The following is a 26274-nucleotide window of genomic DNA, read 5'->3' on the forward strand; positions in this document are numbered from 1 at the left end:
TACCGGCCTGTCGGTGACGATGTAGCGTGGTGGGGTCCTCCTGATCCTCATAAGAACAAGACCGACTACACCCTTAATTTGAGCTTCCTTTTCCACCTCGTTAAGCAACTGAAGAAGATGCTTCTGTATGTGGGACATGGTTTAGAGTAAAACAAACGGAAAGTCGTCTACGTGAATCCAGAATCGGGCTCGTGAATTGTACCATCAGCTGTCAAATAACACGGTTTGAACTGCGCGAGTCCACTTACATGTGGATTTTTTTCAATATAGACTATAAATGCATTTTCTCTTCCTTACAATTTTCTTAATAACATATTTTCCTCCTCTAGCTCACTTTATTGTAAGAAAACAGTATATAATGCATATAACATATAAACCGAGTTAATCAACTCTGTTATCCATAAGGCTTCTCAAAGTAGGTTATTTGTAGTTACATTTTGAGGGAGTCAGAAGTCTCCGATTTTTGACTATGCACTTGGCGTCTGAGGGGGAGGTTGTTGGTCATTCAGGGCTCAGCTATATTTGGACAATTGTGAAAGGAGCCCAGTTTCTTCATTTTATTAAGGAAACCAATTTTAGTGTTACAAATGAGTCCCTCCCTCAGAGTCACATATCAGAATTTAAGACATAAAGAAATAAAAGGGTGTCATAGACCAGTATTTAAAACTCATGGTTTCTGAATCTCAATTGCAAGTCGTGTTGAGAACAAAAGCTGAAAGGTCAGTGTTGTGTAGTTTGAGGCAGACCGGCTCCTTGGTTATCAAGGCCTCTTAGCCAGGAGGGTCCCCTTGGTGTGGTACCTGTCTCATTTCCTGGCTTAATAAGCAGTGATGCCACTCGGGCTATTTTTATAGCCCCTCCCTTTCTCTTTCGTCTGTGTCTTGAATGGCTCTGCAGTATTTTTCTGGCGGTGAAGCTTATAGCTGTGCTTTGTGGGTGTAGATCTGGAGGGGAGTAGAGACAGAGGGGCAGAGAGATCACATGTGTAGCAGCCATCGCCAATGTGGTCACGACATCGATGCCTAGTCTGGTTTCTTTCCCATCAGGTTCCCAGGTAGAGTCGAACGATTATAAACTGACTGACTGACTTTTGCTGAAATGTAGGGCCAGGCACTGCTTAAGTGTTTGTTCTCGTGTAGAGCTGGTCAGCCTTTTCTTCTGTCTTGCCTTGTCTCTGCCCGTCTTCCCTTCTCACTTTCCCCATGAATTCAGACCCTTTCAGACCCTGCGTGTACTTCTCCAGGTGGTATAAAAAAAGGAAGACAGTACTTAGTCAGTGTACCTGACTTGACATAACTCTGCTCCTGAAAGTATTGTAAAACAGATGGGCGATGGAATTCTTTTTTTCATTGTCTTATCTTTTAATCCTAAAGACACTTTATTTTTAAAACTTCTTTCCTCTTTTTAAAAAAAGTGGTGAAAACACATAACATCACCTTTACCATCATAACCATTGTTAAGCGTGCAGTTCGGTAGTATTAAGCGCATTCACAGCGTAGTGCAACGGACTTCTGGAACTTTTTCATCTTGGGATACTGAAACGGTACCCAGCAGACACCGATTCTCCATCTCTTCTCCCACCAGGCCTGGTAACCCCCTTCCGGCCTTCCATCCTATGATTTTGACTATTTTAGATACTTCGTATGAGTGGAATCATGCAGTATTTGCCCTTTTTTGTGACTGGCTTATTTCATAGCGTCCTCGAGGTGCTACTCCTGTCTAAATATCCTTTGCTTGGCACGGGGGCTTCTAACATGGCAACTCCAGCAACCTTTGAGTGCTACTGCCTGTGACACGAATACAGCAGGCCGTGTCACGTGAAGCCGCTGCTGGCCTCCGTCGACGGGCAGCGGGGAGTGGAATGCGATGTTAGGTCAGTAGTTCTGTTCACTCTTGACGGTATTTATGGATTGTGGGTTTAGAAAGAACGAAACCGGTATAACATGTACTTAAATGTGAAAACAGCTCTCAGCTTTGACTTGTAATCTTCAGTCGGTCATCAAATGCTTGGTCTTATGTTGTCTGCTCTGTCATTCCCGAGTATAACAAGTATAATTAGCTTGGTGATTTGTGTTGGAATTGCAGGGTTTCAAATATGAGAAAAGTGAGGCAAGATCGAAAGAACTGGGCTTAGAATAGGATCAAGAACTGGCAGTGGCTGAAAGACTTTCATTTCTTTCTCTCCCAGTCTTTCTCTCCCGAAAGACTGACTTCTTCCTCTCCTTACTTCCCAGGTTCACTGTGGCGCATAGGGACAGAGTCACCAGGGGTCAGGAGGGGTTCGTTAACGGGTTCGGGCACCAGGCCGGAAATGCCCGCTCTTTAACTGGTTCCGGATAGATTCTTCAAGGAATCACGTCAGAGATGGAGAACATCATCACCTTGTCCTGGTCAAGCCCCTCTGTGCTCTTTTCAACCCAATTTCGTGTGTTATTAAAGGGTGTTAAGAAATTGGTGTTTCTGGGGCGGGGGGAGGGGGAAGTGAGGAGTCATTGTCTAAAGGGTGTGGAGTTTCAGTTTTGGAAGATGAAAAAGTTCAGAGGATGGATGGTGGTGTTGGTTGCACCACAATGTGAATGTACTTAATGCCACGGAACCGTATGCTTAAAAATGGTTAAAATGGTAAATTTTATGTTCGTATGTATATTTTACCATGTAAAGTCAGATGGTCACTGGTAAAATGTGTCAAATAGGTATTTTTCTATATCTTTAAAAACAGTTTCAGTGAAACTTACATGGCCAAAATTTGATTTATCAGAAACATAAACAGCTTGAAAAACGAATTACCTTTTGCTTTCGGACAGTGTGTCTCAAACTTCACCACCTGGGGTCTTGCTCTGAGGCTAATTCTGATTGGCAGGTCTGGGGTAGGGCCTGGGGGTCTGTATGTCTCACAAGTTCCCTGGCGATGTTGGTGCTGCTGGTACTTGAACCCCATCTGAGTAGTGAGGATTTAGAAGGTATTCCCAGAAGCTGCCTTACGGGTCACGGTTACCTACAGTGAAGTCAGAGAAGTAATCTCCAGCCTCCTACATACCTCTCCAGTTTGGAGAAAGCAAAGATAAAGGTAAGGAGGAGAGCTTTAGGTAAAGCTGGAAAATATTTCTTTGGCCTTTGGACGCTTCTGCTTTATTGGTGCCACATTCCAGCAACAGTTTCACCTTGAGCATGGCCAGGGGTGGTGCTGACTGCAGTGTGATAATCCTCAAGTGGATTACAAAGCACTTTTAAAAATCCTGTTTCGAGTTAGAGACCAAGCAGAACCCTATGTCACCAAAATCCTAAAATGGAACCTCAGGGACCCTGGGAGGTGAGGTAGGAGTGAGTGAGGGAGATGGAGGTGTGGTGTGTGTGTGTGTGTGTGTGTGTGTGTGTGTGTGTGTGTGTGTCAAGTGTGTGTGTTTGGTGACAGCACTAAAGGCATGTTTTCTTATTTCATTCAGTCTCAGAATTTTGCACATTCACTCAGCTGTTATTTTTATTTTTTTTTTTTTGCCGGGGAAAATAGTTCTAAAGTTCGTTTAAAATTCCATTCCATGTGAAAGTTTAAATTACTGTATGTTTGTTCTAGGAATACGGAGGACCAAAATATTCCCCTTTGACTCATAACTTATGTTACACTCACCGGGAAGTATTTGCAGATGGAAAAAGACATGTGTAAGTGACAGGCTGACACACTTTGTTGAAAAATATGCATAGTTGTGGCCTCTGGAGAACCCAGCACATGGGCAGGTCAGCACATGTTCTGAAATTTTGAAATTACTTATCGTCTTAGATAACAAGCTCTGGACAGCGATTTAAAAGGCACCACGGTTCTGCAGAGTGCAGATATAACTAAAAGATCAACTCTTCTCCATACTATATCCCCCATCTTACACTTTCTGTCTTTTCTGGAACATTCACGGGGCGCATGGGTGATTGCTATAGCACCCTTTAGGTATGTTGTAGAATTGAGTCATAAGTTCTAAATTAGATTTGTCACGTTGAGAGTGAACTGTTATCTTTTCTGAAAGAACCTAATTTGATTGCTCTGAAATAGCTTAGAGAGAGATCACTTTACCTAATTGTATTTTAAAGGGTAGTTTTTTTAACTTAGCCCAGTAAACTTAATCAAGGCAGTTACTGTGTGCAAGGATTTTGCTGGGTCTTCTGTGTGCACTGTCTCTATATGGGGTCTTCTGAAATATTCTACTGGCGGGAGATTGAATTGTCTACAAATAGATGCCCTCCCCCATGCCCTTCTCTTTTTATTTGCAACAAGTATAATTAGACTTTAAGAGTTATTCTTCTTATTTTATTAATCCACAAAAAGTGGATTAATCACCTAGTACAGTAAAGTCATCCCCCCAGAAAGACTTTCTCAGGCCACACAGGAAGCACAGATCTAATTATTTATAATCACACCTCCCATTTAAAACTGTTTCTAGTCTACAGCCACACCACCCTGAACAAGCCTGATCCCGTCTGATCTCAGAAGCTAAGCAGGGTCGGGCCTGGTTAGTACTTGGATGGGAGACCACCTAGGAAGACCAGGTGCTGTAGGCATAAAAAGTAAAAAATAAGGGATCGTAAGCTGACAAGGTCCTTGCAATCTGTGAGGCCTACCAAGGGTTGCTTCGCCTAAAAGAAAAAAAAAAAAAGAATAAAATAAATTAAAACTGTTTTTAACCTTTTTCTGTGTGACTTTCTGGTTTTGACTCATTGGAATTAATATAAATGGGCCCAATTTTGGGAAACGTAATAATGAGTAATGATAGTGATTTTTCAATGCATTTTTATCACTTTCACACACTTTCTGCCCTGGCCAGCTGCTTTTCTTTTGCTTTTCCCCCTCCTCTTTGCCCCTGTTGGTTCCTTGTTTTGTCCCTTAAATGTCACATAGACGTGAGTAGCCTTTTCACCGTTCTACACCCTCCCCACTCTGAACACCACGGATGTGTTTACCCCTCTGTCTTGGAGACATTCCCCCAACCCTACACTGTCAAGTGTCGGAACATTGACAGTGGGACAGCCCAGCATTTCCCATTTCCCATTTCCAAGTGATACCGACCCACCAATTGCTGGGAATTGGACATCTGGGACTCAGTGATTTCAGCTCAGGGGGAACAGGTCGGATCTGACTGCCGAAGGGACACGGTGGAGCCTGGGTATTTTAGCCGAGTGAAAATTTTATCTGAAAAGAAGCTGACTGCACACGCCGGCCCCAAAGCCCGGGAATGCCCGCGGGAGCTGCATTCCAGGCTTCACACGCAAAGCCAGCTGCCAGCTGTTGGCTGAGGCAGCTGCCTGGGGAAAGAGGCTGCATGCCACCTCCTTCTACAGGAGCCGATGGGACATGAGTGAGCAGTGGTTGGCCCTGCTCCCAAGTGGGGTGGCGAGCAGGAGAAGACCACCTGGGTCTGTAGAGCAGCTCACGGCCCAGGAAAGTGTCTCCAGGCTCTGAATGGTGGGGGAAGGGGAAGACACCTAAACCGATGAGAATGGATGAAAAGGAGTTTGCAGGACCCTATTAATGATGCAAAGATAGTGTCACTGGGGCACTCTGACTCTTAGCGCCAAACTCGGGGACAGCGGGCCAGATTCTTTCTAGCCAGCTGTCCTGGACATGATTCCCATGCTGGTATGTTTTTTTTTTTTTTAAAGCATATTTAAACGGTTATTAAGCAGTTTTAAACGGTTCAGAGGAACCGTTTTCGTTTTTTTTATCTCGTGTGTGAAGGAAAATGTTTTCATGTTAGTGCATGTACCGGGAAATCTTACCCATTTTTTATGAAAAAGAAACAGATTATTTGTATTTTGGGCTCCTGTAGCCTCTCAAGTCTCAGACGCCCCACGTCTTACAGTTGCTGCTTCCAACCAGATGAACCCGTGGCGTCTGGTTGAACCGTATGGACTTGCCACCTCCATAGGACGAGAGAGTGGAATGACTATGGGCAGTTTCACGTGGTTTCACCTAAGAGCACGTTAATGGCCCTCTGTTTCAATTCTGTGTTTTAGCTTGTCCATATGTTTATGATTTAAAGATAGAATTTTTCTGACGCTGTAAAGTTTAACAAAATGGCGTTTCTGCAAGCGAGTCGAGAGGCAGAGCATATACCTGGAAGGATCCGCAGCCCTGCCTTTGGAGGTGCCACTGCCGTCTTTAATTCTGTCATCGTGTGTGCTCGTTTGTTAACATTCGTATTCTTTTCGGTTTTTCTGATGGATGTCTAAAAGATTCGCTATGACTGGTCTCTGCCGCAAATGTCCAAATTTGAGCTGAAAGGAAAATGAATGAATACAGTTTATTTTTATAAATTGGAGTTTCGGTTTTCTTCTATCACGTGCTTTTGTGTGTGCTTATTATTATAAATGTAGATTTCATAAAACTGACCATCTTAATCATTTTTAAGCATAGAATGCAATGATATTAATTACGTGCGTACTGTGTACAACCATCACCATTTTTTATATCCAAAACTTTTTCCGGGCCCCAAACAGAAGCTCTATAACCATTAAGTACTAATAACTCCCTACACAATTTATTTTTAAGCTATTTTCCTCTCGGATGGATGCCTTTTCTTGTGCTGCTTTTATAACTTAAAAGCATATTAGAAATTCTGGTTTGTACCCTTTCTTAAGGAATAGACAACATCGGGAAAGAATAACCTGCTCCAGATTCTTCCTAGCAGGGAGAATCGGACGGTGACTTAGGCCTGCTGACCAGCACTGAGCATTTGCCACTGGCCTGGGATGTGCGCACTGGGCTGGAGGGTGCTGCCCCTGTGGGTGGGTGAGTGAAGGGCCCTTTCCAAGAGGAAGGTGGCTGCATGGCCATTCAGAAATTAAGGGGAAAGGGGCACACTGGCAGCAAATGGCAGTTTTTAAAAATCAGATGCATTAGGCTTTTTTTGTTGTTGAAACTTCAGTAGGGGTCCATCTGTTACCCTTGGAATTCACTTCAGTCAAAACAGTGCAGCTGTATTAAAGGGACAGCGTTGAGCTGGGAAACTTTTAAATTCTCTGCTCTTTTCCCACATTTTGCTGTTTCATCTGGAAATACCCGTCTCTGAGATGGAGATGAAACCCCAGCCCATCCAATTCTTAGAATCACAAGTCTGTTCTCCAGAGACCAAGCACCACTGGGCCTTCAGTCTTGCTTTGAAGACCAAGTACAGTGCAGTTTGTCCAACTTACTTGGTTTTGAATGAAAAAAAAAAAAAATTTTTTTTTTCTGCGCCGAAAGTCATGGGGTTGACTCTCTAGACCTCTTCCAAGAATTTGGCTTGGCATCTTATGGCTCAGAGGTGGAAAGTCAAATGTTTCCATTAACTCCGGGATGATAGAAAAGAAAAATGTCTGATTGTTTATTAGCGTACTTAGTGCCAGAAAAAAAAGACCATGTGCTTATTTGCAAATCATAGCTCCATGTGGAACACTCACTGTAACCTGGGAAGGGATCGGTGCTTAAGCAGCCTGGGCTCTCATCTTCCCCCTTCTCAGGAACCTGGTTCCTGCAGAGATGTGTCTGGCTCTCTCCGCCTTCACTCCGGTTAACGCTCCGATAAGGCCACCACCTTGACATATCACTCGTGTTTGTTTGATTTCCTTTCTGTCCTCACCAAGCTCTCTGAAGATGGGGGCTTGTCATTAGTGCCTAGGAGCAGAGCCTGGCTGCTGGAGGCACTGAATAAATACTGAATGAAGCACCATTGATAATCAGCATGGAGCCAGGTTAGTCATTAGAATGCTGTGTGCTCTGTTGACACTGTTATTGAACATTAAAAAAAAGAAAAAAAAGAAAAAAAAAAAAGGCAAGTGTTAAAGGACCACAGATGACAGAAGAAAAAGCCACATGTCCCAAGGGTCATGGTGGCGGTTTCACTATGTTATTCCTATCCGGGCTATGTATAAACCATCCTTGGACCGCAGGACCAGAGTGAAGAAAAGGGCACAGAAGATAACAGAGAGGCTTCTTCAGAGGAATTGTTTTACTTGATAAACTCTGAAAACATATGAATAGCATTTTCATTTTCTGAGTGGCAGTGGGTGGATATTGAGTTTGGTTCAGAATATTTTCCCAGAGTTTGGCATTTTGAATCCTGAGGTTTTGTTCCGTATACCTCAACATCTCCCCTGAAACAGGAAGCAATTTACAGTGACAAACATTGTAAGATACATTGGAGTTCTAAGGAAAGTGGGCTGTGTCACGCGTTGTAGATCTTAGCTTGCGAGGGCTCACACCGTCTGTCACCTGCTGTATTCCCAGCTCTTCCGAAAGATCTACTGGCAAGATCCGGAGAGAGCCCCGTCCCTGGTTTCTGGGGTCTGTCACTTGTTTCTTGAAGTGAATCCTGCTCAAGTGGATTAGGAATCCATCTTATTTCTGAACCTTCCAGAACACAGCTTTGCCTTCTAGCCCCTTTGAACTGAACAGCTGGGCCCCTCCCTGCCTGGCCCCTCCCTGCCTGGCCTCTGCACTGAGTGGGCGGTTGGGTGGGGAGGGGTTTGGATCGCTATTAGCTGTATTTACTGGCCCCAGTGAGGCGCTGGCTGAACATAAACTCACACTAAATGCTTTTGCAAGTGAGAACAAATGGCCTCCTCCTGGGGTCACGATCTTCTTTGGCTTCCTGGCCTCCTTTGGGCCAACTTGTTCACTTTTTCCTTTGTGGATACCTGTCAGCCTTGGCCTCTTCTTTTCTTCCTGGTCCATTGAATGAGCCTCTTCTTCCCAACCCTTAGGTTTGGTCTGTTTATTTGAATTCAAGCCTGCCTCTGATCTGTCGGTGTCTCCTAATCTCTGGTTGACTTCTCAGTTCCAGGCTCCACATCTGGGTAGCTCAGCTGACTCGTGCCTGTGTATATCCAGACCCTTCCTGCAACCAGCAAGAATCCTGGTTTGCAGTGCTAGCGTTAGAGAAGGCTTGACGTTTTATGTCCTTGGACCCCATTGTTGCTTTTGGTTTCGTGGTTAGTTTAGCAAATTATATTGCTCATACTTGAAGGTAAGCAAGATGCTGTCTTGTAGTTTCAGTAACCATGAATACTGACAATAAATAATGCTAAGTTCCGGTTAAATCAAAACTTGATTTTTTTTTGGAGGCTTAGATACTGTACCTTTATTATCATTATCATTTTGTGACAAATGTATGTGAAGATCTTGTTTGGAAACAGAAAAGAAGTCCAGAAATTATCTACGGGAATCAGACATGGCACCATTTAATGCTGGGTGTAATTTCAGTAGAAACCACAGAGACAGTTTGTTAAGACAAATTCAGGCAGTTGTCGGTTTGTGCCTGAGTCGCATTCCATTTCAAAAATTCATTTATAGGCTTGTTACTTGGAACCAGTTTTCCTGAAGACTCGGTGATATACATAATTGGTTATCCAGTCCTTCTGGGAAGACCTGTGCAGCTACCCACAATGCAAGACTGAGGGTGTTGCGGAAGCCCCTGCCCAGTTCCATCTTTAAACGTGTTCGGAGTTCCAACCTAGGACGTTACCATGGTGAGATTAGGAAACTGCCTGCTTCCCATGATCGCCTCCTTGAGAGGTGAGCAGTGAGGAAAGGGGGTACCCTACTTCTGAGCCATGTCTTCCTCATCAGGGTTGGCCTTCAGGATGGGTCAAAGGAAGAGGATGACATTTGCTGGGTAACATCTCTCTGCCAGGCACCTGCTGGTGTGTTCCACCTGTTTGTCCTGATTAATCCTCACAACCCTAAGCGGAAGGCAGGGTTAGCCTTTAATGTTATGGAAATGGAGCTTCCATGAACTGCCGTGTCCAAGAGTCCACACTTCGTCAGTGAGCAGAGGTGGAGCTGGAGTTGGCATCCAGACCTGATCATTTTTCCACTGTGTCACCTCGCCTCTTAAGGAGGATGTGAAGTAGGATGGGGTGAGACCGATGCTGTGGGCCATTGACCTTTTCGCGTCTCGGGCCGTCACTCCCCATCCTGACTGTTTGGCTGTGTTTATTTCTTATCTCTTTTTAGGCCACGGGGATTTAGTGTCGTCTTTCTTGTCATGACATTTATGCTTTCTCCTGAAGTCACTTTTCAAGATTGGTGGGTTCTCTTGCCACCTTCCCAGCTTCCTCCTCTGTGGTGGTTTTTTTTTTTAAACTGCTCCGGGAAAACAGCAGGGTCAGCAAAAATCACATTTTTAAGAAATATTTCATCCTCTTGTGTTCACTGCCTTGCTTCCTGCTGCTGCTTCTGATGGAGTTGTCCTCAGCCTGACCACAGGTTACAACTCACTGGCCCGCATTTACCAAGAGCCATGGCTCCGCCCCCCCCAACAATGAAATCTCAGTTGAGACTAAGGCCAGGGTATGTTTTTAAAAAGCTTTATGGGTGCCCTTTAGTGAGCAGCCAAGTTCAGAACTATTTCATAGACAGAATGAGCCTCACATCAAAATATTACCTTGGAAGTTGCTGAGAAAGCACAACTTCTGCATACTGGACTTAGAAGGCCCTAATGTTACCCGTGATTTCTAGGCATTGGTTTTTCCCATTCAGCTCCTTTTCTGGACATCTTAAATGGTTCTGTGAACTGTCTCCCATGCCTGTGTTGTCTCTGTGACAGCAGCTTCCTGTGCCTGCAGCTCCCTCTGTCCGTCTGTCTTTCTCTTCAGGAAATCGTTCCCGCTCCTGATCTTCCCATCTCCACTCCCCGACTTCCACCCTCTCAACGGCGGATTCTCTGTTAGAATGGGGCATTTGGGTTTAAATGTCTCAAACCCTAGTGCAGTGTTTCTCCACGTGTGACAGTCACTGGGACCCTCATGGGAAATGCGGGCCCCTCGGCCCCACTGCACATGTGCTGAGTCCACTTCTCTGTGAATACGGCCCTGGACTCTGTATTTGAACAAGGTTCCCAGGTGACTCTGTTCACACCGAAATTGGAAAACCACGGCCTCGGTGGGTATTTTGATCTGAGGTAAATCTCACCCCCTCTCATTTGCTATTCAAATTGGGCTGTTCCCCTCCGTGTAAGGCTAGGCCCTCCTGGTGGCATCTCCGCCATTCCTGCCATGATGCACCTGCCCTCTGTGGCTTGAGAGAGCTCACCTGGGCCGAATGAGCTGTGAGGTAAAAGAGGGTTGGGTAAATCCCAAGGGGCTGGCCCTCATTGAAGAGGCCAGAGGCTTATGCCCAGTGGTGCCTACTGGTAACTTCCGCTTGAGTGTGTATTTCCCTTAGTACTGCAGGGAAAGTGTGAACTTCCGGCTCTTATTTCAAACTACCTGATTGCACTGCCATTCTAAAGGTGAAAAACATCTAAGAAATCAAACTAAACGGTTACTTCTGAGGCAAGTTGACTGGGATGGGTGCACCAACGAACTTTCTGAGGTCAAAGAAGCTGTATATGTTGCTGTATGCAAATTGAAGCTCAGTTCTTTAAAAAATAGTAACAGATTTTTGGAGGTAGCCACTGCGTGTTGAAGTTACATATGTCGGGGACATAGCATTACTGAACTCAATAAAGTGTACATAATTATTCTGTGTTTAAAACAGCGGTGGCAAACCCCACGGTGCCCGCCCACTGCCTGTGTTTCTACCGTCTGTGAGCTAAGGATGGTTTTCACATTTTTAAATGTTTGGGAAACATCAAAAGAATATTTTGTAACACATGAAAATGATAAGAAATTCAGATTTAATGAAGTTGTGTCTGAACACAGCCATGTCCATTCATTGGCTTGTCATCTGAGACTGCATTCCAGCCACAGCAGCACAGTCGGGGAGTTGAAAAGCCTGAGGTATTTACCACCTGGCCCTTCGCAGAAAAGGTTTGCAGAGCCTGATCTAAAGGATCATTTTCCCAATCATCTCTGATACGACATTTAGTGCTGCGGGGGGTGGGGAAGAGGTATGGAGGTGTCTTCTAACGGTCCCCAGTCCTGGCTACGCATCGGAATCACTCGCAGGACTACTGATTGAGAATCCTGGGCCCCGACCCCATGCCCAGTACAGCCTCTCTGGAGATGGGCCCAGGAATCTGTATTTGCATCCTGCCAGCAGGAGTCCGTGCTGTGACCTCGCCTAGTAGATCGGTTAGTGAACCCCATCATTTTGCTTCCTCTGTGAGCGGAGATACCTGGCCCAGGAGGCTAAAGCTCATTGGTGACAAACCCCATGTTTCCTGCTACTTGCATGGCAGTGGCCCTCAGATCTGAACAGGCATCCAAGTCCTCTGGAGAGATCGCTAAGTGGACCACTGAATCGTGGCCTCAATCCAGAGTCAGATTCAGCAAGTCTCAGGTGGGGCCTGAAAATTTGCATTTCTGCTCCCAGGTGCTGTTAACGCTGCTTGTGTAGAAGCCACACTTTGAGAACCGGTTTGTAGGGCTTGGCTTGGCAGGCTCTGTGTGTGCACATTTTTTAAAAAATGCATGTTGTAAATAAAAGCATATGATACAGTCTTCCCCACAAAAACATAGATGTCACTCACACAGTTTAAGTACCTTATGACTGCTCCAGCCATACAGGAATCATTTTTGAACAGCGTCCTGTCAGCAATAGGATGTAGCCTGGCACTCTTAGTTTTAAACACTAACGCCTGGTGATAGTTGAGTCTGTAACCTAGTTTTTTTTTTTTTCTGGTTTAATGTGGGGCCACTCCTAGGCACAGCAGAAATAAGAAAAACCTGTGTGTTATGTGTTCATCACATCCCAACACATTTCCAAAGAAGTATTTAAAAAAAATGAGCTGATTGCGTTTACACACTTTCAGAAGTTGCCGTGTAAATTTTGACACCTCATGCTTATTTTTAATATTGAATAGCAGTTAAATTGTTACCATTTGCCAGTGTAGGCAAATGCACAGCTCACATTATCTAAATGAGGGGCCAAAGCTGGAGAAGGAAGGAGATGATTATGTATATTTAGAAGCTGCTATTAAGACTCCCAAGCTTTTGATAGTTAGCTGTAGGTTCATGTGCTGCTTTATCCCATTGTCCATGCCACGCTCTCGTAGAGAGCCTTGTGCTGGTAACCAGGAACGGGGCCAGGACTAGGGTGAGGCGAGTGGGGTGGGTACCAAATGTGAAGAAGCGCTTACTCAGGCTCGTGCAGGTGCTGAAGCTGCGTGTGCACGTGACCCCCAGCACTGGCTCATCCTTGAATTGTGCGCCTCACCCTGGTCCTGGTCCTGATCAGAACCTAGAAGTTGAAGTGAGACTCCCTAGGACAAGATGCCCATCTGTGGAATTAAACGCCTCTCTTCCCCTTGCTTTGCTTGAATGATTCACTGATACTTTAAAAATATTCTGAGAAATGACTCATTTTGAACAGTCCTTTTTTTTTGGTATTTGTTTGCAAATACCAAACCCTCCCACTCCCCCCGCCCAGGCAGTCTGTGTCAATACGTTTTAGTGAATTTAAGATTAAATTTATTGTAGTAGACACTTCAGTGTGTAATGTGGTGGTTTTGATTATTCACATGAAGTTTTGAGGGGGAAAGTGCCCCCGAAAGGGTTTCCTAGATGAAGGCTTTCTAGCAGGCTTGTGCAATCGCCCCTAAAACTATAACATTACATTGTTAAATTTAGCACATGGATTGTGTTAGAAGTTCTGAATGCAGTGACTTCACTTCAGAGGTTCAAGTCCGTTTTTAATCTAGCTGCTGTTTGGATGTTCCAAATGGTTCTCATATTAATTTTGAATTATCGGTATTTCTAAGTACTCCAGTGAGGGTAACTAAGAATCCTTGAGAATTCAGCCAGTATTTGTGTCTTCTGGAATGATCTTCTGTTCTGAAATGTATCCATCTTCCCGCCATGTCAGAGTTCACAGTGGCTTGCTGCAAGCATCTGCTTTCGCTCTTGCAGAGGGAGCTAATGGCAGATGTTTACTGGGTGATGCGGAGACCCACTCACTCCTGTGACAATGGGCTGGAGCATATGCTGTCCCCAGTTTCAAGAAGCTGTTGTAACAAAGGGCTCCAAAGAGATCAGGGAATGTTGCCAGCAGGCTTTTTTGTAAAAGGACAGATCTTGTCCGATTAACCTAATTTCTTTCCTGGAGCGGGGATAAACCAAGGAGATTAAAACTGCAGATTTTTCAAATTTAGCATTTTCTTCTGACTTAAAGAAAACGTTCATAATTAAAATTTGAAGATTGTTCATTCAAAAATTTATTATGCTTTATTTCTACTCCCCCCTTACCAAAAGGATTTAACTTGCCTTAGAAAATAGTACATGGGCCACATAAACTTTCACCGGAGGTGGCACTAGGGATGGTAGATGTCACCATCTCCCCCCCCGCCCCCCACACACACACTTATTTTGGTTATTCCCTGTTTGGGACATTCTCTGAAATGGTATGATGATGTAAAGGCCATAGAGAAAATAATTCCTGCCTTTTGAGGAAAGTCATACTTAGAAGTATCCATCGTTGGCTCATTGCTGTCTTTGATGGAGATTTTAAAATAGTTTGCAGATGTTCCTTTTAGTTAAAAGAGCAAGAGGCTGTCGCCACATTTTTAGCACCTAGGATATGATTAGTTAATAACTTTCACAAGTTTGAGCTGTGGTCTGAAATGAAAAGGAATCTTTTTTCATTTAAAAGCTGTAATGGGATATAATTCACGTCCCATATAGTTTACTCATTTTAAGTATACAGCTCAGTGGCTTTTATTCAGAACTGTGCAGGCATCACTGCAGTCAGCTTTGGAACATTTTCATTACCCCCGAAAACCTTATCTCCCTTAGCTGCCATCCCTAAACCCTCCTACCCCACCTCATCCCCCCCACCCCAGGCAACTACTTTCTGTCACTATGGCTCTGGCTCTTCTGGACATTTCATATAAATAGAATCACACAGTATGTAATCTTTTGTGATTGGCTTCTTAGCATAATGCCTTCAAGGTTCATCCATGTTGTAGCATGCGTCAGTACTTCATTCCTTTTAATTGCTGAATAATATTCCATATACAGATAGGCCATATTTTATTTAAAAGGGATAGTCTTTTAAAGCTAAGTAGAAAAGAAAAATATGGAAGAACAAGAATGACTAGTCATAGACAGCCACTTTTTAAAGGTTTATAATGGAACAGACATTTAATATTTCTGAAAATGAGAGTGATGTTTCAATGTGTAGGCTCGATCAGAATAATAGTTAAGAGCAGTGAGATAACCATATATTTTTAAAGAGAAACAGCTTAGACTTTCTCTTAGGCACTATTTCTACTTATGGTCTCACATCTGAAAACGGGCACAAGGTTTATTTTATAATAAAGTTCCGAGAAGATGGAAAGATCTGAGACGTAGCAACTGGGTTCCCCAGAAGCAGCCCAGGAGGCGGGTTATTTAGCCGGGCGGAGGCAGGAGGTTATTTTAAGCAGCTGGGAAACTTGCATCCTAAGTGTGGGCCAGCTCTTCTCTCCCACAGGGGAGAATGGATGTCAGCTAGGGTGGGAGAGCTGGTAGCATGGGGGGACCTCCTGACTCTGAGGACCTCAAGGACAGGATGGGACGACAGCAGAGAAGCTGGCTTCCTTAGCCTTTGAAAATAAATAGTTGCCCCCTCGTCTGTCTGGAAGAATGGTCATGCCATAGATTTTGGACTTGAGGATTGTGCAGGCAGGTGAGAGAGTGTCATAAAAATGTTCTTGTACAGGTGGGACTGTGATCATCGTGACCTCAAAGGGACAGACAGGTGGCCTGGACATTTGACAGTGTTGTAGATGTATAGCCATTTTTAGAGAAGGTTTAACTTTAAGAAATGAGCTATGAGAGCGAAGTTTTTTGTAATGAACTTTTGAGGTTCTCTGGTGTCATAAGTCATCCCCATTTCATTTCTAGTTCTACCCTCACTGGTCCCCCAGATTCCCACGGGTACAGCTTACTGTTGTCGGCCCTCAGCTCCTCTGTGGCTGCCTGGCAAAGGCTTTTGAGGAATTCCTGGAAGAAATCCCCAGGGGGTTTACATAGGTCATTTTAGTTGCAGCATTTTGGGGGGTATCTGCTAAACACAGGGAATTTGGGGGAGGAAGGGACATAGGGGATCATCACCTCGTTCTGTGGTGTCATTTTACACGTGAGTGGACTTGGCCCAGAGTGCTTTGATCAAGGTCACTTGAGAGGAGAACAAGCCCTGGGAGCAAAGATGGCTTTTCTCATTTTTGGATCAGGCCTCGCTTGGTCCTGCAGGCCATCTCCGTGGGGGCCACGACCGCCAGCCAGGTCTGGAGAATAACACAAACAAACCGAAAAACATGATGCTCACCATTCCGAAATCCACCAGCTGGTGAGGGCATCCCAACAGGAAAAGACAAAACCCTGAAGAAATTCAATTAATGTGTGAAAGCCAGAGGCCAAAGAGTGAGCTAATTTTTTGGTACCCGCTGCCCAATAAACCCTCATGAATGAATGAATGAATGAATGAATGTGTTTAGGGTAACACTGAAAATAGGACCCTGACTGATGAATGAGTTAATTTACATATGCATGGAGAGGAATACTGTTTCTCTACATCTGTGATTAAGCCATTGTTCAAAATCATTCACCGACAGCAATAAAAAAAGGTCGAGTGTGACTTAGAATCCATACTTTTTGCTACTGTGTCTTTTAAAAATACACCCTCACTTCATTGCCCTTTAATGTGCCTAAAGTTATCTGCATACTTTTATATGGGTTTGTTTTATAGGGCTTATTCACTGCGTCTGTAGCTTTCTCTCTCTTATCCACCCCCACCAATGGTTAGCAGATCGGTTCTGATTTCTTCAGCTAAATGAACCAGTAATATATGTTTGTATATTAACTGGTACTTCTAGTTCCTTTTAAGTTTACATTATTTATTCCGATCTTCCCAGAGGACCCATTTCAGCAAGTAAAATAGAAAGCATGATCACAGTTTCGTAAATCTGAATCTCGGTAGGTCACTGCTCTTTATTCCTGTGAGCACTAAAATGAGGTAACGTGTGTGAAGTGCTGCAGAAGCCTGGCACTTACCTAGTCCCCACAGTTTGGAACGGACTGTCATGTGATCGATCTCATTTTGATCCCCATAACAACCCTGTGACCCAAATGGCTAGCGTTTAAAATATCATTTACAAAGATGTATTTATCACCACTTCCCTGTGACATACACAGAAGCAATTTGGGGGGTTGGTCAGTACTGGGACCTGATTTTCCTGTAAAACAAAGCTAGGTAGCTGGGGCGCAAGCTTGAAGGCCACCGCTCTAGAGGGAAACAAAAAACCTTATACCAGAAACACACCAGAACATAATGGCTGTTTTTTCATCCTCTCCCTGAAAGACTTGAGGTTCAGACATATAAACTTGACCTCAGGGTAGAAATAAAGTTTTTATGCTGTCTACTTTTTAGTTAAAAGCTATTTTATATAGCAGGAGAACCCAGAGTGAATTATTTACTCCTCTAATTCCCTCCCTACCCACCCACCCCCCATCTCTCTCTAACACTCTGAGGTGCCACGATCGCCTTTAGCTTATAAACTTACCTGTAGACACGGCTTTATGCTCATCTCTCTTTCCCTGCTGGGGTTCACTCCAGTTCTGAGGCCCTTTAACTGAGAATTTATTTTCTTTTGCTTTCTAAAATTCTTTTTTCTAAAAAAGTGTAAACAGCTGGGGTTTAGAGTGTCGAATTTAATATGTCAAGCCAGTATAAACAAGAAGTAGCTGGATGAATTGGTGCTTTTTCGTAAAAACATCTTTCCTGCCGTTGTGGGCTAGGCAAAATGGACTGATACACTGAGGGATGTCAGTGGAGACCAGTTTCTTCCTCAGCTAAGAGCATTCTTCTTTGTCCTATAGACATTCTGGGTCTAAAATTGCTGTTAGGATCGGACTTGCTGAATAAATAGTTTAGATGTCAGTCTTCTCAGTTACCTTGTGTCGAGAAAGTCTGAGCCATCTGGGCTTTACGTGCTTTTATAATGCTGGCTTGAAAGACAACCCACCCTTTTTATTTTTAGGTTAAAGCAGATGTATGAAGGCCGCCCTCCTAATTTCTTTTGTATGGGTCGGTATGTATTTTAGCTGTTTTGAAATGTTGGAAAGATTTCAAACCAAATTGGAGAAGAACAGAATAAACTAATATTCTTTTTAGGACCAAGTTTACTAGTTCGAATAGTTTGTGAACAAGTGTTCTCTGAAATAAGTACATTTCTTTAACACCATCGAATGCTTCTCTAAATTTGTTAATTTTTTTGGCCAGATGTTTAACTTATGTTCGAATCATGCAACTGTGATTCGGTTTCAGTGTATATAGGAAAAGAATATCAGGTCCCGAAATAGTTTGGTATTGTATTAATGCATTGTGAGACAATGTTTTCTCCTTCCAACCACAGACTCTGCAACAGTTTATCCTCCTGATTCACCCTTAGCTTTTTTCTTTGCTAAATTGTGCTTTTATAGGTGTGTGCTTTTTTCGAGTGGCATAAGTAAAAATTCTGTCATTAATAAAAATTTAGTTACAACTGACTTTTATGTGAGTATGTTACTCTTAAGATTATGCCTGGAAGCTGTCTTTTCAATTTATTTTTAGTAACTGCGGAAAACCCATTTTCCATATTTTTAAAGGTTGGGGAGGGGATTAAATCTCCACTCTGTCCAGCTGCAGATTAGGTTGGAGCCATCAGGAAATGCATGTAATGTGCAGATTATCCACTGAAGATATCTTTCACTTATCAAAATGGAAGGAGAAAAATGCGTTAAAAAAAATTAATTCAAAAAAAATAAAGTAAGGGCTGCTTTTCTAGTTGATATTATTTTAGCCTTTCTGAATAATGTTCGTATTTCAAAATGTAGTTGGAAAAACTCCTGTGCCCACAAGGCATGCCGAGGAACCTAGGCAGGACTGAAGAAGAGCCATACTCTCAACCTTCTAGGACTTAAACCTATAGCAGTGTTTTCCGTTACGTCAGCTGGGACCGGTAATATGTTGGTGGTGATGCTGATGTGGACAGTGGCCTCTTGAGTCGTCTGGCAGAGAGACTAGGCTGGTCCTTCTGTATGTAGCTGGTACGTGTCAACTTCATTTCACTGATGGCAGTATTAGCTACTAGTGTTTCTCAAAGACTTAACTAGGGAACACTAGTCCTGAATGATGTTGGGATAAACATGTGGGCCTGATTCGGAAAGACCACATTGTTTTTCCGAAATTAGGAACATGCATTTAATCTTAATTTCTGCAGTAAAGAAACGTGTCTCATGCTTTACTCAATAATGCTTCCCAGAAAGCAAGAGAAGCTCTTTATAAAATTAACGCCCATTAACGCACATTCACTTCAGGAAGTGCTGAGCCAGGTGACACCTCCTTTTTTAGTGGTTGCTGTTTTCATTTGTGTTCTTGTTATCAATGTTGTGCAGCTAATACCAACATTGTCTTCTTTGGGATGTGAGTCTGATATGAGCACCTTTTGGATATTTTACTATTTTAAAATGACTTGAAAGGTGTGTGTGATTATTGCACGTTACCCTTCCTGGACTCGCGCTCCATGGGGGTGGACACCGTGTTTGTTTTGTTCTCTGCGTCACCCCAGCACCTCCCAGTATATCGCCACGTAATAGATGTTCAATAAATATTGAATAGATGAAAGAATGCAGATGAATTTTGTGTTCTCAACTCTGTGCGTTTCAAATTATATCATACTAAAATAGGTTTACTTACAGCTGTGTTGAGGGTCCAGGGAAGTGATTTATCTTAAATGGCCCGAAAAGGTGTATCTTGGAGATTCATTGTGACTTTGGTAACTGATAGCCGTCACAGCTATGACTCGGCCACCAACTGGGAAGCTTTGGACAATTACATAACACTGATCCCCTGTTTTCTTCCCTGTGATGGTGCTATTTACCTTTCCAGGTTGGTCAGGACTAGGAAGGGAGTGCATGGGAGTGTTAAGGATGTGCTGACATCGTCCGCTTAGCACCTGAGCCGGCCCAGAGGCAGGCCTGGCACAGCACAGCGATGATCTCCCCACCTTTTAATACCAGCAAGCTAATTAGGAACCTGTTTGCTTCTCTTCATTCTCTTTTAGCTACAGCCATACCTGTTCTGCAGGTTCAGTTCCAGACCGCCATAATAAAGCGAGTATCGCAATAAAGCTAGCAGTGATCTTTTTGCTGGTGGAGTGTCTTGCCTTCAGTTTGTAAATAATACAACATCTGAAGTGCAATAAAACAAAGTATGCCTATACTTTCGACAGCAGAGAACCAAGATAATAAAGGCATTGGAAAACGATCAGTGACATCATGAAATGTGCTTTCATGAGGAACGAAATCTAAGAGAATTTCTTTTTATGGAATGGACTCTCTGGAGCCAGGTGTTCGCCTTTATGCTTGGGTGTGGAAGAGGAGGAAGAAAAGAGACCTGGCAGGTCCATTCTAGAATATTTGGTCTCACACCCAGAAATGGCTGTCACCCTTCAGTGACTTCAAGGTGGTTTTCAGTGTTGCGGAAAGCTTGCTGTGAAGGAAAGAAACTTCATCCGAATCCTGTTTTGTCTTAGGATACTTACAGGTGGTAATTTTAGAAATAGTCTCCAATAGCTTGTCTTTCTGTTTGGCCTCATTTTATTTGGAAAACAATCAAGAATACAACCCATGAAAAGTTTGCCCTGATGAGTCTGCATTTGACATTCCTCAGCGGCGGATGCTACAGCTCATTGGTTCCCAGGGCTTTGGGCTTCTGCATCCAGAATTTCTAGACTAGCAGACAGGGATCTCTCTTACATTGTCAGGTAAGGGCATTTAATAACTGGTGGGCTATCATTTTAAAGACAATTTTAACACACTGAAAGTAGGAAGGAGATAATCTCAGCATAAAAGACAACCAACCTTTTAAGTGGAAGAAAAGCTTTAGGAAAAGTTCGTTCCATTCTCTTGTATGGCTTGTTTGACTTGAAAATTAGCAACCTAACTTAAGTGTTTGGAAGTTCCTGCTGCAGTTAATTCAACAGTAGGGATCTTTTACATAAGAGCAGAAAATGCGTTCCCAACCCCAGGCTTATAATTCCCGGGCCTTGTCTCAGCAAGAGGTTTAGTTCTGTAGCAGGCACTTTAAATTGTTCTCATTCCTTTTGCTTAAATATAAGGGTTTTGATCACTTCGATACAGAGAGTTATGTCTTCAGGTACAGGTTTTGGTAGGATAAGTAAGATAGTCATATTCAGAAAAGGCAATAAATATCTGGAATTCTTGTGTTCAAATAAAATCTCACTAGAGGGTTTGTAAGTTTTATGGATTATATAAGGAGTACGCAGACATAACCCTGTCATTTCTTAACTGGTTTCTGTGAAACTTTCAGAGTTCTGTAGACCTTGATTTAAACACCATTTTGACTGAGAATAACCTAGTCGATATAACAGGTTTTCTTAATGCTGCTATAATTCTCACCTAACTTCACACTGGGTTGACATACTTTTAAGGACAAAAATTAGTACACAAGGTGAAACTTGATATTAGTGGTTGAGTGTGGATTAGGTTCTAGAATCCTGTTTATGCCGGTTCTGTGTTCTGATATGCTACAGACCACTCATCTTTGGCTTTTGAAAAACCACCATTCAGTTCCATTAGATAAACCAGGAAAAACTGAGGAAGTTTTCTTGTGTCATTTCTTAATATTCTTACGATAATTACTTTCATAACTACACATTTGTCTTTTTTCAATGACAACTGTAAAGAAAAAAAGAGCCAATTAGATTGTTGGAGAAAATGAGCCAATTAGATTGTTGGAGAAATGGGTAAGTCTTAGGGCCACTGAGTATAATCTTTGTTTTCAGAAATTGTTCCCTGCTCCACCGACCTCACTAAGGTGCTCTGAGAATGAAAAAAACTGTGAAAATTAAAAGACTTCTGTTAATATGCGATGTGGACCTGATGGTAGCAAAATGTATTTTTCTTCCATGATTTACATAAAATGCTCCAGGCCCAAATGATCAACCCTGAGTTGGATAAGGAATCAATTATTCAAAGAAAAAAAATGGGCAAAAATTATTTGGAACAAATTTTTTTCTAGTAATACGATTTGAAAGAATCATTGTAAGGATACACAGGGACAGTTGGAAAGCAACAAGGAACAGAGTTGTCCATGTTTGCTAAGGGGAGGAGAGAACAGAGGGAAAGTGAGTTGGTTTTATTCGTGACAAGTTCAGTAGCTGATTCATTGAGTTAGGACAGCTGACTTTTCTTGTTTTGCCCACTTTTCCCTCTGGTGTGCCAGTCTTTTTGTTTGTGGGGATAAATTATGAAGTAATATGGGTTAATTATTTGAAGTGCTTATGTAGCTATGTAATTATTATTTATTGGTGTCCTCACTTAACCTTCCTAGCTTAACTTGTGCAAACTAATTTTGATGTTGTTGCGAACTTAAGATCTAGAAGCTTGTTGGTTAAATGTTAACTTCCCATTTCCCATGACTGTGTTTCACTCCTTTAAAAAATTTTTTGTCCATAATTTTACCCGTCACTACATGTTCTATGTGCTATATGAGTCCCACTGCAGAGCATAGATGCAGTTTTAAAATACTGTTCCAGTAACTTGATTTTTAGCAGTGGGCCGGCAAGAGTGACTATTTTAATGTTATTTGGAAAGTTAGATAAGGAAGTTCTGGGACCTTATGGAAACAAACGGAACAACATATTTCAAAACAAAAGTATCACATGCATGGTGGCACACAAGCCCACACCGCCAGTAGTACCTGCTATGCCCTGACAGATGGACATTTTGCTCCCAGCTCTGCATGCCACACACTCACCTTGGGCAAGTTATTTAAGCCCTCTGGGCCTCAAATTTCTCATAAAATTGAGATGAGAATAGCATCTTCCTGGAGGGCTGATTGCTAGATAGAACATAGGTATTTGCCAGGTTATACAGATAAGAATTGCCATAGTTATATATGCGTGTGGGGGGTTACGTTATATATATTTAGGAACATATGTGTATGTAGATATGCATACACATATAAGTTACAAAAGTAATTGGAAGTAGGCCATTGCCATCGGCAAGTGGGGTGAGGAGCACGCTTTAAGCCGGAGCATGTATGTGGAAGGTTTTATGGTGTGCGGAGGCCAGTGCCGAACTGGTCTGGCTGGGTGTGTGGTTTTGGCTGGCCGCCAGGACCGCAGTGAACAGCCTTGTGAATGTGTGGCCATAGGCTCAGAGTACGAGGGGAACGAGACAAAACAGGGCCGACGGAACCGGAATCCGCAGCAGGATTTCCAAGGAAACGAGCCTTTGGCAGTTTCACAATTGAGCCGATGGGCCACCTGCCAGGTGGGAGCAGGCATCTTATCTTGGTAGTTACAGCATCACTTCCAGGTTCCTTCAGCCTGTGCAGTGGGACCACCTGTCTGCTGCTCCCAGCAGCCTGGTAACTGGGGAGGGAGATGTTTGCACTACTGTCTCGGACAGAGTAAGGTTCTGAGAGGTGGATTGACTCGTGTCAGGTCGCACCATGACGTGACAGGACGGCTGTGAGGAGCGGATTTTCCTGGCGGAGCTGGTCTCCCTCTGCCCGGAGCCCCTGCACCTCCATCACAACGCTTTCAGGACCAGCTTCCCGTCCACCCTTCCCTTGACGGGCTCTCAGGACCCTTACTCACCTGTCTGTGTCCTCAGCCTCTCGCCAGTGCCGGGCACGGAGTCAGTACATTTTGAACAAAAGAGCTTTTGGCAAGAGGCAGGTGAGCAGACATAAACCCCCACCTCGATCAACATGTGCATCGGAAATTACACTTATTTAAACTTTAGCAGGTGTGCGAACACATTTTCTAACGTGCGCAGGTACGTGTAAAGGGTTTCCTATAGAGGCCGTTTACAAGGGCCTGCTTTATACAGTGAAACGAAGAATTTTCTGTTTTTCTGTTTGTTATGTAATTACTCTCACTCCTAACAATCCCCCCAAAAGATTAGCTTCATGGCTGGATAGGTCTTTTTTGTCTAGTTATCAGATATTGTGCTAATCTCAGCTGGAAACAGGGCTGTGCCCCGGTGTGGGCTAGTACATGCCCAACCAGTTAAAAACACTCCGGGGCCCAAACCCGCTCAAGTTTGAATAATGAGTCCAGGACAAAGAGATCATGGGCTTTGTTATTAGACACACTTACCAAAAGCCTTATTAATGAAAGGCAGTTTGCAAGAAGAGTTGGCATAGAAGTCAGCTTCCATTGTTACAAGTTCAAGTAGAACTTGGCATTGGCGAAGGGGAGGTTGAATTAGTTTTTAGTGTCGCACACCACAGGGCTGCTCTATTTTCTGCGGAGCTCATGGAACGTATCTGTCCTGTCTCAGAAATTTGAAAAACTTAAAAATTTTAAATGAAAATTAATCTTTAGTTCCACTGTTTCTTGCTCGTGCACTATTTTAAGGGCTGTTAAATTCGCTGAGGCAAATTTTGGTTTCAGTATGATGTAAAGACATTTTTAAGCCATTTATCTCAAAATCTGAAAAATCTGACTGTTGAGTTTTAATCTGATTAACAGAATTGTTTGCACTGATGATAATTTGCTCTGACTTTTTGTACAGAAATATTGTCTCCATCTTAATAGGCTTATTAGCTCAATCCACAAAATAATTACCCATAATATCTCAATTCATTTAATACACAGTAGAAAGATTTAAAACTGAATTCATTTGAAAACGTGCATTGTTTCTGAATAATACTTTTTTCTGGGTCTGTCTTTAGGGTTATGTAAGCAGCTTCTAAACATTTGAAATTACTCTTTAAATTTTTTTGACAACGATATTTTTTCCTATGTTGAATCTTTCTTCCTCCATACATTGGATGGAACTTTATCTGTAGCAGGCAGATAATTTGAATAAAAGCTTACAGCCTCTTTTTTGTTATACCATATTGGCAGTTATAATGTCTCCTCTGAAGACATGTAAACATTTTATATATTTGATTTAGTTTACAGTGTGCGAGTAGCAGTTCAGACCATAGTGGATTTTCACAAGGGCTTCTAAGAACAGAAAATCAAATGTTGCTACTGAAATGTAAAGCAGAGAGTCTCTTGGGGCAGATATGCGTCAGCTCTTCGGTGTTATTTTTTCCTTTTTAATTGCTGTGTTACAGCCTGCCGGATCATATTCACCTCTTCTCATCTTCGTACACAGATCTACCATCTTCTTCCTGGCCCCCAGACTCCAACTTTTCTTCTTCCTTTTCCACTAAATTAAAGCACACAGCTGCTTATAACCGTAACTGAGTACTTTGCCCGAGCATAGGGCATGTGGGAATTGGGACTTGAACCCTGGTCTTTTAGGTAATGTTTGAATGTGAGGATTTCTGTTTGTTTTATTTTATTACATAGCCACTACCAGAATCTCTGAAATCTTTCTCCTCCTAGCTTTGTTTCCCTGAATTGTACTATCACCCTTGCACATAAATCCTGAAACCTTTCTTCCTGTTGCTCGGTTGGTTAGCATCCTATAGATTCTGTCCGCATGCTGACAGTGCCCGAATTCAGATCCACACTTATTCGTGCTGATTGTTCATGGACCCTTTTCCTGGATTCTTTTCCTATCTAGTGACATTGGGATACATAGGTACAGCGTCAGTAATAATAATGATAAACCATGGCTTCAGGTGCTGTTTGTTGGTTCCCAGTTATCACCTAAGTCTAAGCCTATTGCAAAAACTCATTTCATTGGCTCTACCCCAAACCTCTGCTCAGCCGACCCTCTGGGTGAGGGGCCCGGCTGGCATCATTGTCCACCAGTTCTGTTGGTAATTCCTAGACACACGAAGCTGGAAGATGACCCCTACCGTGTCTAGCCTCAGCCTGGCCTCCATTCTTGGTCTTATACCCTGTAACCCCAGGTCTTTTTGGCACTGCACACTGTTCCCCGATTTTATTAGGTGTTCAGGGAGATTTCAGAAATCAATTCCGAAAGCAAGGTGATAATGCTGCTTTTGTTTATAAGTCGTAATGATGATCATGCTAAAATGCATTATGCTCAGACACAGCGTGGGAATTAAATAGATGCCCTTTCTCCGAGTTTTCCTGTGACACGCTGCCACCCCCCACCCGGGTACTTACAGTGCGGGTACAGGAAAGTTACCCAGTGAGACTCAGTCTACTATGCTTACCAGAGTTTGTCTTCAGGTTTTGAAGGAGGATTTTTTTTTTTTGTAAAAACCCATTCAACACATCGTTGATGCTATTTGATGCTCTCACCATTATTCATTTGGAATAGCGTATCCCCTTACAAAAGTATGAGTCCCGAACAGGCTGCATAGCCTGGGAGTTAGTTTAAAATTCTATATCCTTTGCAGAGTGAACAAAAACAGTGTGAAAGTTTCTGGTTTTACCTCATTTCTGCCTA

The 26274-nt window shown here is 43.0% G+C and overlaps 1 protein-coding gene and 1 non-coding gene across 4 annotated transcripts in view; both read left to right on the top strand.

Moving 5' to 3' along the window:
* MYO10 (myosin X) overlaps window positions 1-26274 on the top strand; it is a 189684-nt gene that overhangs the window by 42010 nt on the left and 121400 nt on the right. The gene's annotated exons all lie outside the window — the stretch shown is intronic.
* Window positions 4427-4545, top strand: LOC120586352 (5S ribosomal RNA). Its single transcript, XR_005648696.1, has one exon. It is a non-coding gene; the product is annotated as a 5S ribosomal RNA (ribosomal RNA).

The sequence above is a fragment of the Pteropus medius genome, unplaced genomic scaffold, assembly GCF_902729225.1.
Source record: "Pteropus medius unplaced genomic scaffold, Ma_sr-lr_union100, whole genome shotgun sequence".
Taxonomy (NCBI): Eukaryota; Metazoa; Chordata; class Mammalia; order Chiroptera; family Pteropodidae; genus Pteropus; species Pteropus medius.